The sequence below is a fragment of the Staurois parvus genome, unplaced genomic scaffold, assembly GCF_062004578.1.
Source record: "Staurois parvus isolate SC_StPar_1 unplaced genomic scaffold, SC_StPar_1.0 ptg000636l, whole genome shotgun sequence".
In the NCBI taxonomy this organism is placed as follows: domain Eukaryota; kingdom Metazoa; phylum Chordata; class Amphibia; order Anura; family Ranidae; genus Staurois; species Staurois parvus.
This window is the reverse complement of record NW_028318432.1, coordinates 7,387,233-7,403,378: the sequence shown is the minus strand read 5'-3', so window position 1 is coordinate 7,403,378 and position 16,146 is coordinate 7,387,233. Positions and strand designations below refer to the sequence as shown.

Genomic DNA, 16,146 nt, shown 5'->3' with positions numbered 1-16,146 from the left:
CATCTCTTAGCTGATAACACACATATCTATCTTTCTACCCCTCACCTCACCCCATTCAGTCTTCTCTCGCATTACTAACCTACTAAGCGACATATCGGCATGGATGTCACTCCACTTCCTCAAACTCAATCTTTCCAACACTGAGCTCTTAGTATTCCCCCCAGCCCGTGCCCCCTCCCCTGACTTCTCCATCAAGATCAATAACACAATCATCATTCCCTCTCCTCATGCCAGGGTACTAGGTGTAATCCTAGACTCCCATCTGTCCTTTCAGCCCCAAATCCAATCACTGTCCAAATCTTGTAGACTTCACCTCTGCAACATCTCCAAGACACGCCCGTTCCTAACATCGGAAACCACTAAGCAACTTATTCACTCCCTTGTTATCTCTCGCCTTGACTATTGTAACTCCCTCCTCATTGGCCTACCTCATCGCAGGCTATCCCCTCTTCAGTCTATCATGAATGCTGCTGCCAGACTAACCATTTCGTATCTGCCATCCCTCTCTGCCAATCCCTCCACTGGCTTCCCATTGCCCAACAGATAAAATTCAGAACATTAACAATAACATATAAATCCATTTATAACTCTGCCCCAAATTACATCACCAATCTTGTCTCCAAATATCACCCAAACCATACTCTCCGCTTCTTGCATGACCTCCTGCTCTCTAGCTCCCTTGTCTCCTCCTCCCATGCTCATCTCCAGGACTTCTCCAGAGCTTCCCCCATCCTCTGGAACTCTCTACCCCAATTTATCAGACTATCGCCTACTCTGCTCACTTTTAGGCAATCTCTGAAAACCTATCTCTTCAGGGAAGCCTATCTTTCCCTCAGCTAATACCAGTATCTTCTACTCTTCCTACCAGTCCATCCCCCACAATTACTACCTTTTGTACCACTAGCCCCTCCCTCGTAGATTGTAAGCTCCAAGAATCAGGCCCTCCTATCCCTCTTGTATTGAACTGTATTGTTGATGTATTGTCTTCCGTTATATTGTAAAGCGTTGAGCAAACTGTTGGCGCTATATAAATTCTGTATAATAATAACAATCTAATGGGTGGTGGGTAGACAAAAACTAGTATGAATTACAGAGCAGCAACTAGAAGGATAATGTACAAAACTTAATATGTACAGTAATGAAAATATGATACAGCAAACATGTAAAAAGGCAAAATCCACATTTAAAAATCACTTTTTTGTAAGGACACTTTCCACAGACAATCTGATCTGGTTTTTCAGGTGGACTTGATGAAAAGGTATTCCTATGGACAAGTGGGTGTAAATGGACTTGTGTTCATTTACACCCTCATACCTCTTGATTCGATCTGGTCTACTTAAAAAAAAAAAACAGAAGAGGATAGTTGGGTGTAAACAGACAGTGGAGTCCATTTAGTCCTGGCCACCCATAGAGCAGAGCGGGTTCTGTCCATGTCTGCCCTGCAGAAACTGAGTGGACACGGATGTGTCATCTGCCCGCTCTTCTCTGAGCAGCAGGGAATCTGTGAACTAAGCCCCATATAAAAGAGGCCTAAACAATACAACTGTAATATAAAATGTGAACTAAGTGAAAAAATAGAACACAATTGTCCTTTAAATAAACCAATAACAATATTTGCAAAGATGCTTTATTTCATTACATCCAATATATAACTGACGATTAGGCAAGGCATGATGCTGTGTACTCTGAAATCCTAAGACGTTTAGCCAAAAACCAACAAACTCATAATCCTGTGAAAACAAGCCAGGTTTCTTAATTCCTCTAAAATGGGTATTATTCACAGCTCCTCTGAGAACAGTACCCGAGGCTGTCATTTTTGTATTGTTCACATCCTGCTCATTATCAACAGATCACAATGCATCATTCAGCCTCACCTTAAAACCTCAATCTCTGGCCTTCCACAAAAAACCAACATGAGTTAATGTGAAGCACAAAAAAAAAAAAATCAGCAAACAGCACAGAGGCTTATTTATTTTTCCTTTCTATTGAGTTCTTCTGGTGTTGGGGGAGGGGGTGGGATCCAGACGGGCAGAACATATAACCATTGGCAGTAATTGCATGAAGAAAAATCTGTCAGGCTGGTTGTACCCAGGGTACAGCTTGCCCACACATGGATCAAATCTCAGCTGGTTCAATCAATGTATGGAGAGCGTACGTTAAAGTATTATTAAACCCTTAGTGTTTTTAGCTTAACACAATGAGCACACTAAATAAAAAAAAAAAACACAAAAAAAAAAATAAACATCCCACAATACATTTTTTGTTAAAATTCCTACCCCAGCATGTCCAGTTTACAATGTTTAATGCTGCTAACTCTTACTCATTCAGTGCTGCTTACCTGAGCTTCCGGTCTTCACAGGAAAATGTTAACATTGGACAGTAAGGTCTCCAGCCAGCCTGTTGGTATGGTGAAGGGAGGGGGGAAAAAGAGGAAAGAGCAGGAGAGTGCCTTGCCATCCTAGGTTATGGGACTGTGTGTTTCTATGGATGCACACAGTGTAGGGAGATACAACTGTGCTCATCCTTGCACTGTGCAAAACTTGATTCTACTGGGCAGAATATATCTTTTCCTCCAGTTATTTCACAGACCTTGCTACCTGAAACTTGTCAGTTCATAGTCCCCTCCTCTGGAGCTTTAAAGTGTAAATTGTGGGAATTAACCTCCCAAGCCCTTCCAGGACCAACACCCTCGAGGGCTTTTGAATGTTGCCATTGGGGATAAACCACCCCCAACCCCATCTCCTATCACCTCTCTTTTTTTTTGCTGTACTCCAGAAAGCAAGAATTGTAGCTTTATATAAACGTGAAAGATGAACCCTGATGGTGGCAGAGGGACCCTTTTTTTCTGTGGCAGGGAAACCTCTCACAGTAGTTTGATACAGTCTCGATGTTTCCTTGAGCTCTACAGCCGTGACCCTGTGTAGCCACAGACATTTTTTTTCTTTTTCTTTTCTCCGACGATTTGCTGTATTGTTCTGCTTCTATTTTTATACAGCATTTTGTATTCTGCTAGAGGTGATTGTAGCCGTATTAGTGCATTTGCGACAGAAACAATTGAGTACTGTCCGTGATACTTTTTTTATTTGCACTAACATATCATTTTGAGGACAAGCTTTCAGGGAGTGTCCCTTTCTTCAAGGTCCAAGCAGTACTGCTTGGACCTTGAAGAAGGGGACACTCCCCGAAAGCTTGTCCTCAAAATGATATGTTAGTGCAAATAAAAAAAGTATCATGGACAGTACTCAATTGTTTCTGTATTCTGCTAAAAACTTTAAAGAACTAAAAAAAAAAAAACTTGGATGGATTCAGAGAAAACAGTGACCTCATGGATCTATATTAGAGTAACAACTTGACAAGAGTTGCTAAGCACCAATGGAGCAATGTCTCAACCCTAGACTGCCATAGCTACTACCTGGCCAGCCTGTGACTGAGCAGGGTTGGGAGATGTCAGCCTCTACAACTGCAATTGTGTGATCACCAACTATAAAGAGTAATAGGTTGAGGGTTGAAGGTCTTACTTTTTACTTACTAATTTGGAGAAGGTACCCCATCTGACCATAAGAGGTGCTTTCAAATATCATTCCTACAGTAAATACATGAATAGATAGAAGTGCTCCCTGTGTGCGCACAGGTCTCTCAAAGCTCAGGCCAGCCATGCACATATCAACTGCTGGTGAACAAAAGCAAAACAGGGCGCACTCTCCGTGCATTATTGTGGTGAAACACAAATTTATTTAAAAGCATATACATGCATACCCACAAACCAAAGGGGGATAAAAACAGAGAAGAAGAGTCCGTAATGACAGTCCAAAGTGACAGTAGACCCTTGGTGAGGTAGGCCCACGCGTTTCAGGAGACGTACTCCCTTCTTCAGAGCTTTATTAGCTCTGTTTTTATCCCCCTTTGGTTTGTGAGTATGCATGTATATGCTTTTAAATAAATTTGTGTTTCACCACGGTAATGCACGAAGAGAGTGCGCCCTGTTTTGCTTTTGTTCGCCAGTATCAAGATTTCCTGATCTTCTAAGGGCTGCACCTTAACGAATGGCAGTTACAGCTATCCTAGTCTGCATGAAGATTTGAGCGCTGGTTTTGTTTGTTTATATACATATCAACTGCTGGCCTGGCTACTAGAAATATGGTGGCTACATTGTTCCCCTCATAAACTAATGATATACAGTTAGATTTTCACTCAAACATCCATAGAAAAATCATTCATCTTTCGAAAAACCCTAACAATTTCTTTAGAAAGCCCCTAAAATTTCCTCCAGAACTGATATTTGAGTGGAATCCCAGACATAATAAACAGGTTTCATTTTACAATATATATGATTTTTTCTTGAATGAAAACCACATTCATAGTTAGAAATTTGCTTGTTAGAGTTAAATTTTCCGTCTCACTCCGATGAATTCTCTTATCACTACAGTCAAAAATGAACATTGATGTGACCCCACTAGCCATCAGAAATAAAAACTGACATTACAAAACTGAAAATATTTGATTGAAATTCTTCTGGCGTTTGGCCAACATTACAGTGTCAACCTGACACTGTCTTTACTCATGGCCACGCCCACAGCGATGCATTCACTGATCACATAGCGATTGCTAATACATTTTTGTCAATACATGCATAACCAGAATAATACAGATTCCTCTTTAGTAAGCAGTAAAAATAATTATTTTTTTCAACACTCACAGAGATGCCAATATATTCAAAGATTGCAACATATGCTTTTCTAATATGCTGGTAGATTTAACTATTACATTATATGTAAGCCAAGCATTTTCCTGGACAGGGTCATCCAGTGTCCAGGGCAAGGACCCAGAATTGCGCCCCCTCCCCCACTGTTAAAGCATGCCGTAGAATGGGTGTACCACCCTGCATCTATTCTTTGCCCCCTTGCTTCTCTGTACCAGGGGCACCTGCCCGTCCTGCCCACCACTGGTCCCAGCCCTGAAGCCAAGACCAAAACTACAGCTTGCTTGAATTGAACTGTATTATCCTTCAAATATTACTTTATAATAACACAGTGAGAGCTGTGAAAATGTGGAATAGACTCCCTCAAAAGTTGGTTCTGGCCAGCTCAGCAGATTGCTTCAAAAAAGTCCTGGATTCTTTCCTAGGTACACAAAATATAACTTGATACTAACATTTATAGGTAAAGTTGATCCAGGGAATATCCGATTGCGTCTCGGGGGATCAGGAAGGAATTTGTTTTCCCAGCAGGAGCATATTGGATCATGCTTTGGTGGACTTTTTTTTGCCTTCCTCTGGATCAACTGTGGGTATAGGATTATAATTTTTTTTTTCTTTCTATGGTTGAACTGGATGGACTTTTGTCTTTTTTTAGCCAGACTAACTATGTAACTATATATGAGTAAGAATTTCCAGAAGGAAACACAAACAGAGCAATTGGTAAGCCCTTTTACCTATATTAGAAGTGAAAATCAGTCGTTTCCACATTTTAATTCCTGACTCTGTACAGAGTGCTATGGACAGTGCCCAATGCCTGAATTCTAGAGATAGTCATTCAAAATTGCCTGTGCAGAGTCAGCAATGTATTGAAAGGTTACGTTGATCCAAATAGGAATGAACGAGGAAAAACTAGCTACTTTATGACATTACAGACTAGTTCAAGGGCAAGCATTCATTTATTGGTGACATTGACATGCATGCCCCCCCATGACAAAAAAAATACCAGGGACAAGATTTTAAATACTGCCTCTGTCCCCTAGACAACTAACATTTGGTCATTCTTCTTTCACAGATCAGAAGAAAACCTGACACTGCAGAACTAGAACACCAACACCAGTCTATTTTATTCTTTTAGAACTTTTTTTTGTATAAAATAAATGATTGCTTTTCTTTTGCAGTAAATGATCTTCAATGAGCGCCTTGTTGAACTAGACACTAGCCATGTTTACACACCTCCAACTCAATAGCAAGGCTTTGTTTAACTGTGACACAAAGTGGTAAAAGTTTAAACCCACACGGCATTGTGCATCTAAGACGACAGATTTACCGTTTCAGGTCGTTCGTGTTACTGGAGGTAGCAAATTCAACAGCAACACTTTCATTCTGCAAACAAGATCTCACATGTCTGCTTGATAAGAATGCACAGAATGCAGTCGCATTAAAGAAAGGATTGGCAGAGATTGGCATGCATTGGTATGTGGGTTACCTGAGTGTCGGTGATCAGACATCCAGCAAAATCCTTAAGCCATCCAACTTGCAGTCCTGAGTGGGACCATGAACGGAAAGTTTTAATCCTTTTGCAAAGTCAGGTCCAAACTAGCCACATCTACCTCCTGTACTTGCTTGAAAACTGCTTGCAGCTTGAGACTATTTTTTTTTTTTAACGCTGTAACATGTTGGTTTTGCTGCCTTGACATGCTCCTCCAATCATGACATCATAATGTCTCTATGGTTACCTTAACCCCACCTGGCAGTCGGCTTGCAAAAGTTCCAATTCTTAGTGGCCAATGCAAAAAAGTTTTTTTTTAAATCTTCTATTCTTTTTTTTTTAATAGCACGTAGCCCTTCCTGACTTGTCAGCACCTCGGTTGCAGGCTCACAGCGAGCATTTCCTTTAGTGAAGAGTTCTGATGAGTTTTGCAGAGGGCCACCGGTCTTGAATAGAACAATGGCCTCTCTCGCTATCTGCCCCTCCCTGTCTGACTATGCTGATATCTGCTGAACAGTGCCACTATGTGTTGCTGGCAGGATGAGGGCTCCGCTTTTCTGCTCCAGCAGGTTTTTCTCTTTTTTACGCCTTGTGGCTAATTTTCTTGCTGTTTTTTATTTTCCCAGCATACAGCCAGTGTTATTATGTCTTCGTGTTACTTGGGGAGGGTTCCTAAACTTTAAAAATATCATACAAGCTGAGCATATAAAAATAAAAGCATTATTAACCTCCCTGGCGGTCTGATTATGTCAATATTTTGGAATGTCAAAGTGGTACATTGTTTTACATGGAAATGTGTTGTTTTATACTGTAGGCCTGTAATAACTCGCTTAAATCTGTCCAAACAAGAGTCTAGCAAACATCCCGGGTATGATAAAGTTTGAAACACAAAATCATAAATTATAATAAATAATTATAAAAAATAATAATATAATAAGAAGACATTTAATTCAATAATGTAATCAAACCAAAAACACTGAAAATTGAAATATTCAGTTCGCACATCACTGAGCTCAGTCTCAGAATCGTTTTCAATGTCTGATGACAAATTTCCCCACAAATCATTATCACTCAATTCTGCAAGAGGTTCTAATTTACTATCGCTGTTCTCTAGCCGGTCTAAAACCAATTTTGACCTAAAGGGACGCTTTTTGGATGCCATGGACGTTCTCAGGTTTCAAGGCAGAAAGAACGGTATAAGTGCAGGCAGGGCACAGGACAAAGCACTCGGGACGAAACTGAGATGAAATGGTTTGATACAGTAATGTAATCCTGACAGATTACAATGTATTGTGTGTATGTCATGTTTTTACTTTTTTAAATCTCCCTCTGGTTCTGCCCCCCTGCGTCGTGACGCTCTCAGGGAAGGGAACCCGGAAGACGGATGCCGGCATTGGCTGGAGGAGACAGCGGGAGGACATCGGGGGATCGTAGGACAAGGTAAGGATTGGGGGATCACAGGACAAGGTAAGGATCGGGGGATCGCAGGACAAGGTATGGATCGGGGGATTGCAGGACAAGGTATGGATCGGGGGATCGCAGGACAAGGTATGGATCGGGGGATCGCAGGACAAGGTATGGATCGGGGGATTGCAGGACAAGGTAAGGATGGAGGGATTGCAGGACACGGTAAGGATGGGGGGATCGCAGGACAAGGTAAGGATCGGGGGATCGCAGGACAAGGTATGGATCGGGGGATTGCAGGACAAGGTATGGATCGGGGGATTGCAGGACAAGGTATGGATCGGGGGATTGCAGGACAAGGTAAGGATGGAGGGATTGCAGGACAAGGTAAGGATGGGGGGATCGCAGGACAAGGTAAGGATCGGGGGATCACAGGACACGGTATGGATCAAGGGATCGTAGGACAAGGTAAGGATCGGGGGATCGCAGGACAAGGTAAGGATCAGGGGATCGCAGGACAAGGTATGGATCGAGGGATCACAGGACAAGGTAAGGATTGGGGGATCGCAGGACAAGGTAAGGATTGAGGGATCGCAGGACAAGGTAAGGATTGAGGGATCGTAGGACAAGGTATGGATCGGGGGATTGCAGTACAAGGTAAGGATGGAGGGATTGCAGGACAAGGTATGGATCGGGGGATTGCAGGACAAGGTAAGGATAGAGGGATTGCAGGACAAGGTAAGGATCGGGGGATTGCAGGACAAGGTAAGGATGGAGGGATTGCAAGACAAGGTAAGGATCGGGGGATCGCAGGACAAGGTAAGGATCGGGGGATCGCAGGACAAGGTGGGGATCGCAGGAAAAGGTATGGATCGGAGGAGCGCAGGACAAGGTATGGATCGGGGGAGCGCAGGACAAGGTATGGATCGGGGGAGCGCAGGACAAGGTATGGATCGGGGGAGCGCAGGACAAGGTATGGATCGGGGGAGCGCAGGACAAGGTATGGATCGGGGGAGCGCAGGACAAGGTAAGGATCGGGCGATCGCAGGACAAGGTATGGATCGGGTGATCGCAAGACAAGGTAAGGATCGGGGGATCGCAGGACAAGGTATGGATCGGGGGATCGCAGGACAAGGTAAGGATCGGGGGATCGCAGGACTAGGTAAGGATCAGGGGAGCGCAGGACAAGGTAAGGATCGGGGGATCGCAGGACACGGTAAGGATTGGGGGATCGCAGGACAGGGTAATGATCGGGGGATTGCAGGACAAGCACTACAGTGTAATCCTGAGTGTGGCTCAGGGTTACTGCTTTTGGTACTGGCAATTATCTCCGAGCTACACTCGGGATTACCGCTAGGAAGGTTAAGAACATCTATGAATTTACAGGTAGAAGGAGCTGATCAAAAAGGTAAGTATAAATATTAAGAAGAACTCCTAGAAGCTGTTATCAGCATTTTTTTCTGCTTCTAGAAGCTAAATAGTATTATCCTATGTGTCCAGGCACACTATTTTAGGCTAGTAGCGTTTTTTAAGTTTCAGCGTTCAGGAGCAGAAGAAAAAATTATTTTTGTAGAATTTTTGGGAGCGTTTTTCTGCCAGAAAAAAAAACGCTGAATGCTCCCAAATGCTACTGAAATGTTTTTAACAGTTTTTTCTCTACATGTACTGTAAAAACCCTAATAAAATGCTAACGCTTCTAAATGCTATTAAAACTCTACTACAAGCCGGCACAAAATGGCTATTATCAGCGTTTTTCACCCAGCTTTCTTTTTCTTGTATCTTTCGAGCTTATAAAAAAACGCTATTGTGCATGGAGCCTGAGGCTAGGTTCACACTTATGCAGGTTGCTTTTGACTTGTTTCTGCATTGTGTTTTGTGTTGATTTTATGCACCTGTGTTTTTGAAATTTTTTGCCGTGTTTTTGATACGTTTTGTGTTTTTTTCCTTTTTCTTGTTGCTAGGCAGATTTAAAACGCATCAAAAACACTGCAAAAATGCACTACATGCTTTTCTTCAGCATTTCCATTGAACCAAAAACGCAACTTTTTTTTTTTTTTACACTGTAGTGCTTGTCCTGCAATCCCCCGATCATTACCTTGTCCTGCGATCCCCCAATCCTTACCGTGTCCTGCGATCCCCCGATCCTTACCTTGTCCTGCGCTCCCCTGATCAAAAACACTGCAAAAATGCACTACATGCTTTTCTTCAGCATTTCCATTGAACCAAAAACGCAACTTTTTGTGTTAAAAATGTTTTGATGTGTTTTGTGGGCTTTACTTCATTTTTTTTGTTTTTCTTGTTACTAGGCAGATTTAAAATGCAAAGCACATCAAAAATGCATAAAAAATGAGGCAAAAACGCAATACATGATTTTCGGCAGCATTTCCATTGAAGTCTACAGCAACAAAAACGCAACTTTTTGCATTAAAAAAAGTCCCCGACCTTTTCCAAAAAATGCACCAGGTGAAAACACGGAGATGTGAACATGTCCCATAGGAAATCATGTTAAATGGACTGTACTGCCTTTCTGTAAAACACAAAACGCTGCTGAAAACGCTTACGTTTGAACCTAGGGTTAGGCCTCTTGTACACGGCACTGATGTTTGAGCATGTTTTTTTTTTTTTACGTAACTTCAGACATTTGCTTTGCATGTATTTACATGCATATTTTCACGCATTTGTGAGCATAATATATTCTTAGGGAAAATGCATTAATATTTATGCTCATATGCGCATATTCGTACACATTATAAATAGCGGGCTACATTTTACCTAAGAAAAAAAAAAAAAAAGCTGTACTGAACTTTTTCAAGCTGCAGTGTGCAAGAGGCCTAAGGATCCGCGCGAAAATCCATGCAGCCGCACCACCCGCACAGAGAAATGTGGACCCGTGGGCGGGTGCCATTAATTCTAATGGCACACAACCCGCACTGGAAAACGCAACCATACTGGGAACTGAGGATCCTGTGTGAGCTGCATTTTTGGAAGAAACGCAGGGACTTCAAATGAATGGGCTCTAGTGCCCATGCAAAACACGGCCCGCACGGCCGCATACAGTGGGGCAAAAAAGTATTTAGTCAGCCACCAATTGTGCAAGTTCTCCCACTTAAAAAGATGACAGAGGCCTGTAATTGGCATCATAGGTAGACCTCAACTATGAGAGACAAAATGAGAAAAAAATCCAGACAATCACATTGGCTGATTTGGAAAGAATTTATTTACAAACTATGGTGGAAAATAAGTATTTGGTCAATATGAAAAGTTCATCTCAATACTTTGTTATATATCCTTTGTTGGCAATGACAGAGGTCAGACGTTTCCTGTAAGTCTTCACAAGGTTGGCACACACTGTTGCTGGTATGTTGGCCCATTCCTCCATGCAGATCTCCTCTAGAGCAGTGATGTTTTGGGGCTGTCGCTGGGCAACACGGACTTTCAACTCCCTCCAAAGGTTTTCTATGGGGTTGAGATCTGGAGACTGGCTAGGCCACTCCAGGACCTTGAAATGCTTCTTACAAAGCCACTCCTTCGTTGCCCGGGCAGTATGTTTGGGATCATTGTCATGTTGGAAGACCCAGCCACATTTCATCTTCAATGCCCTTGCTGATGGAAGGAGGTTTGCACTCAAAATCTCACGATACATGGCCCCATTCATTCTGTCCTGTACATGGATCAATCGTCCTGGTCCCTTTGCGGAGAAACAGCCCCAAAGCATGATGTTGCCACCCCCATGCTTCACAGTAGGTATGGTGTTCTTTGGATGCAACTCAGCATTCTCTCTCCTGCAAACATGACGAGTTGTTTTTCTACCAAACAGTTCTATTTTGGTTTCATCTGACCATATGATATTCTCCCAGTCCTCTTCTGGATCATCCAAATGCTCTCTAGCAAACTTCAGACGGGCCCGGACATGTACTGGCTTAAGCAGGGGGACACGTCTGACACTGCAGGATCTGAGTCCCTGGCGGCGTAGTGTGTTACTGATGGTAGCCTTTGTTACGTTGGTCCCAGCTCTCTGCAGGTCATTCACTAGGTCCCCCCCCCCCCCCGTGTAGTCCTGGGATTTTTGCTCACTGTTCTTGTGATCATTTTGATCCCACGGGGTGAGATCTTGCGTGGAGCCCCAGATCGAGGGAGATTATCAGTGGTCTTGTATGTCTTCCATTTTCTAATTATTGCTCCCACAGTTGATTTGTTCACACCAAGCTGCTTGCCTATTGCAAATTCAGTCTTCCCAGCCTGGTGCAGGTCTACAATTTTGTTTCTGGTGTCCTTCGACAGCTCTTTGGTCTTCACCATAGTGGAGTTTGGAGTGTGACTGTTTGAGGTTGTGGACAGGTGTCTTTTATACTGATAACAAGTTCAAACAGGTGCCATTGATACAGGTAATGAGTGCAGGACAGAGGAGCCTCTTAAAGAAGAAGGTACAGGTCTGTGAGAGCCAGAAATCTTGCTTGTTTGTAGGTGAACAAATACTTATTTTCCACCATAATTTGCAAATAAATTCTTTCCAAATCAGCCAATGTGATTGTCTGGATTTTTTTTCTCATTTTGTCTCTCATAGTTGAGGTCTACCTATGATGCCAATTACAGGCCTCTCTCATCTTTTTAAGTGGGAGAACTTGCACAATTGGTGGCTGACTAAATACTTTTTTGCCCCACTGTATGTGAACAGGTACCGAGACATAAAAAATTTGAACTGAAAATTTAATTTATTATAGCAGGGGTCTCCAAACTTTTCATGCAAAGGGCCAGTTTACTGCACTTCAGAGTTTAGGGGGGTCAAATTATGGTCAGTGGGGGTAGAAAATGTCCCGGGACCAGGATCCATGAGAATAAACATGGCCTTAGGGTTGGTGGTCAGTAAAAGGAAGAGTATTGCCCCATCATTGGTATTAGTGGAAGAAATAGTGCACCATTGTTGGTGTCAGTGGGAGGAATAGTGCCTTGTATCATTCAGAGGAATAGTGCCCCAAGGGACGGTTAAATGCTAGCAAAGGGCAGCATTCGGCCCCCGGGCCACAGTTTGGAGACCTCTGTATTATAGGAATTTACCAAAAGTAATGCAATAGTGGTCATCACATTTTTATTAAAGTATAACTAAAAGCATTTTTTTTTATTTTGGTTTTATTTTGAGTAAAGGAGTGTTTTTTTTAATTCTTTTTATTTTTGGTAGACGACAATACAACCAAAGGTCTTGTACAATGCATAGAGCACTACATTAACCACTTCCCATCCGGCCCATGTACATAAACGGCCGGACAGGAGCAGTGCAGGAGCCGGTTGGCCTTCATAAACGGCGCCCGCATTTTCAGGCTGTGCGCGCTCCCTGGGGACATTGATCGCTGTACGGGACCTCTGTGTGAGGTCCAAATCATGTGATCACTGATTGGCCAATCAGTGATCACAGGAATAGTAGTAAGCAAGATGTCACTTCCTGACATCATTGTTCACTACTAGTGAAATCTGTGAATGATCACAGAGGTCACATGGTGCAAGGCTATTCTTGACAGCCTTGTACCATGTGACAAGCACTGACCAATCACAGCTCTCACAGTATTTCTCAATGGCTGCAAGAATTCAGGCAGAGAGAAGGAGAAATGATTGCTTTTACAGCCTTTGGGTGTAAAAGCAATCAGTGTGGAAAAAAAAAATCTTCATTACCCCCCCACAAGTAGCACAGTGTCACTATGGTATGTAAAAAAAAACAATATAAAAAAATAAAATAAGAATCTAAAAATTTTTGTTTTTAAATTAGAATTTTTGATTATAAACTAATTTGGGGTTTTTTTTACTAAAAAGGTAACCAAATAAATTTTGACCAAGATTTATGAAGAAAAATTATTTATTTGCAAAAGTTTATAAGAAAAACACCTTTTTTCAAAATTTTTGGATATTTTCATTTATATAGCAAAAAAAAAAAAAAAAGGCAGTGGTGAATAAATACCGCCAAAATAAAGTTTTATGTCTCAAAAAAATGCTAAACAATTCATATGGGTACAGTGTTGCATGACCGCGCAATTGTCATTCAAAGTGTGATAGCACTGAAAGCTGAAAATTGACCTGAACTGGACGGGGGGTAAAAGTGTCTGGACCTGAAGTGGTTAAGAAGGCACAGCAACAAAGAATATCTGGTAAGTAAGGGGGGGATTTATCCCCTGTAAGGTTTTCCTTTGCCGTTTGTGTCCCATAGGGGAGTTTTCTCTTCTAATTTGGTTGTTAGTGCAAATACAAAAGATTTGGCCCCCGGTCCACCATGTAGTGATGCCTGCCTTGGGTTATAAATATGGAACAAGTTACTTTGTGTCTGCTTGTGACTGCTATTACAAAACTAGGTGAAAGAGCAAGAATAGCTAGAATTTTCTAAATTGTTTCACTGTAACCAAATTGGACAGATTATTACTTCACAAACATATCATTTACTCATAAAACTATAATTAGAAACAAATGCTAAATTTTTTTAGGGAGGGGAAAAAAAGTTTTAATCCGTCTCCTGGTCCGAGAATAAACCAGGAAAAGTGATGAAAGGTGGAGGAAAAATAGAGAAACAATCTGAAAAGGACTAGAAAATGTGTTTGTGTGAGTGAATGCATCCCGCCAGAGGCATCCAGATTAACAAGCAGATGTTGCAGGAGGTAATCGTGTGGCAGTTAATTGTCTTCTCCGGGGTCACCGGGTGCCGGGGCAGGATTTCACGCAGACTTCCTGCTCCAGAGTCACATTCAGAGCTGTCCAGCAGTGATATATATATAGAAGAGGGAACATTATTACTATCATTATTATACAGGATTTATATAGCGCCAACAGTTTGCTCAGCGCTTTACAATATAATGGGAGACAATACAGCAACAATACAGTTCAATACAAGAGGGATAGGAGGGCCTGATCCTTGGAGCTTACAATCTAGGAGGACATGCCTGGAATCTGTAGGCACAGCTCCTCCTAATAACAACCTCAGCGCAGCCAGGCGCACACTGCACCATGCGTTAAACTGACTGCAGCCAAGCACCCATCACACCTCTGTATGTGGATCTATATACAGTAAAATGTGTCTATTTTATGTTAAGAAAATGCAATTCATCCCAAAGCCAACCTTTTTTTTTTTGCTAGATTTTTATTAGAACATAAGTAACATGGTTGCACAGACATGCTGGCCATTGGAAATCATGGGCCCCCATGCAGCCTGCCAGACAGGGCCCCTCCTCATAAAACCTACCTGATAGGACCACCCTCAGCACTACTGTACATGCATCCAGTACTGTCTGCTCCTGGCCCCTTCCTGAACTGATAGGGCCCAGGCCTAGTACAAAGCTCTACCCCCCATCAGCCACCCTGCACATACAGAAACATATAGAGATACTTTAAAGTGTATGTAAATCATAACAACAAATTTCCCATTAGTTGCTCCCTGCTGGTCTTGCAAATAACTCACTGAATGCATTTTATTATATTGCCACAATAGTAAAATCAGTCTGTATATGCAGTAAAGTATGCTTGCTATACTCACTGTGGAACCTAAGGGGTTAATCCTCTGCATTGCGTAAAAAGGCTGTTTGATCCCGTCTACTCTGATCTTCCACTGTCCCCAATCCATTTGCTGATAGTACAGAGCCCTAGGAGACACTCTTCACATGCTCAGTTTGGCGTGTATTGCTAGAGAGTTCTTTTTTTTGGGGGGGGGGGGGTGCATGTGATCAGCACAGCAACGATCAGCACTGTCTAGACAGAGGTCAGGGGTCCTGCAGCCTCATAGGATAGTCAGAGGAGAATGAAAACTCCTCCTACAAGATTAACCAGTGCTCTGCTGTACATTGATTGAAGTCACAAGACGGCTATATACTGCTGATGATAAAAGGTATTTAACACTTTATATTTACTACAATGATTGCATTTCCATGTTCTGTGTACTGTGGGAGACCAGATATAGTGAATGCAGGGTCTGGGGTTTAGTAACACTTTTAAAAAAAGTCACTGTTCAAACAATTCATTTGAATAGCTGTAGAGACTGAAAAGTCCATAGCAATACATACAAGAGGTAAATGGCGGGTGGTGCCGCTGCAGATCTGCACGAAAATCCGTGCAGCTGCACCACCCGCACAGAGGAATGCAGACCCACGTGCGGGTGCCAATAATTCTAATGGCACGCCCAGGGGCGGACTGACAACTCATGGGGCCCCCGGGCAATAGGGGATCATGGGGCCCCTGTGTCCTTGCCCAAACTCAAAAAAGCCTATGAAAAAGGTACCAGGGGCATTTCATGGGGCCCCCTACTGACCCCGGGCCCTCGGGCAGTGCCCGAGTTTCCAAATGGTCAGTCCGCCTCTGGGCACTCCGCCCGCACTGGAAAACGCAACTGTACTGGGAACCGAGGTTCCTGTGTGGGCTGTGTTTTCTAAAGAAGTGCAGGGACTTCTTCCCTGCGTGTCACGGGCATTGGAGTCCATTCAAATGAATGGGCTCTCATGCCCATGCAAACGCAGCCTGCACGGCCGCATATATGTGAACCGGGGGGTAAAAGCAGAGTTTGTGTTTTACAGAGTTTTTTTCAGTGGAGCTG

The 16,146-nt window shown here is 42.7% G+C and overlaps 1 protein-coding gene across 10 annotated transcripts in view; it reads right to left on the bottom strand.

The window, feature by feature from the left end:
• Positions 1-16,146, bottom strand: part of KIAA1217 (KIAA1217 ortholog) — a 609,023-nt gene that overhangs the window by 375,154 nt on the left and 217,723 nt on the right. Inside the window, exon 1 of one of the 10 annotated variants that reach the window (XM_089693767.1) lies at positions 6,183-6,321. The exons of the other annotated variants lie outside the window; for them this stretch is intronic. The gene's annotated coding sequence lies outside the window, so the exon portion shown is untranslated. Of the gene's footprint in view, positions 1-6,182; positions 6,322-16,146 lie in introns of those variants that run through there. 10 annotated transcript variants of the gene reach the window in all.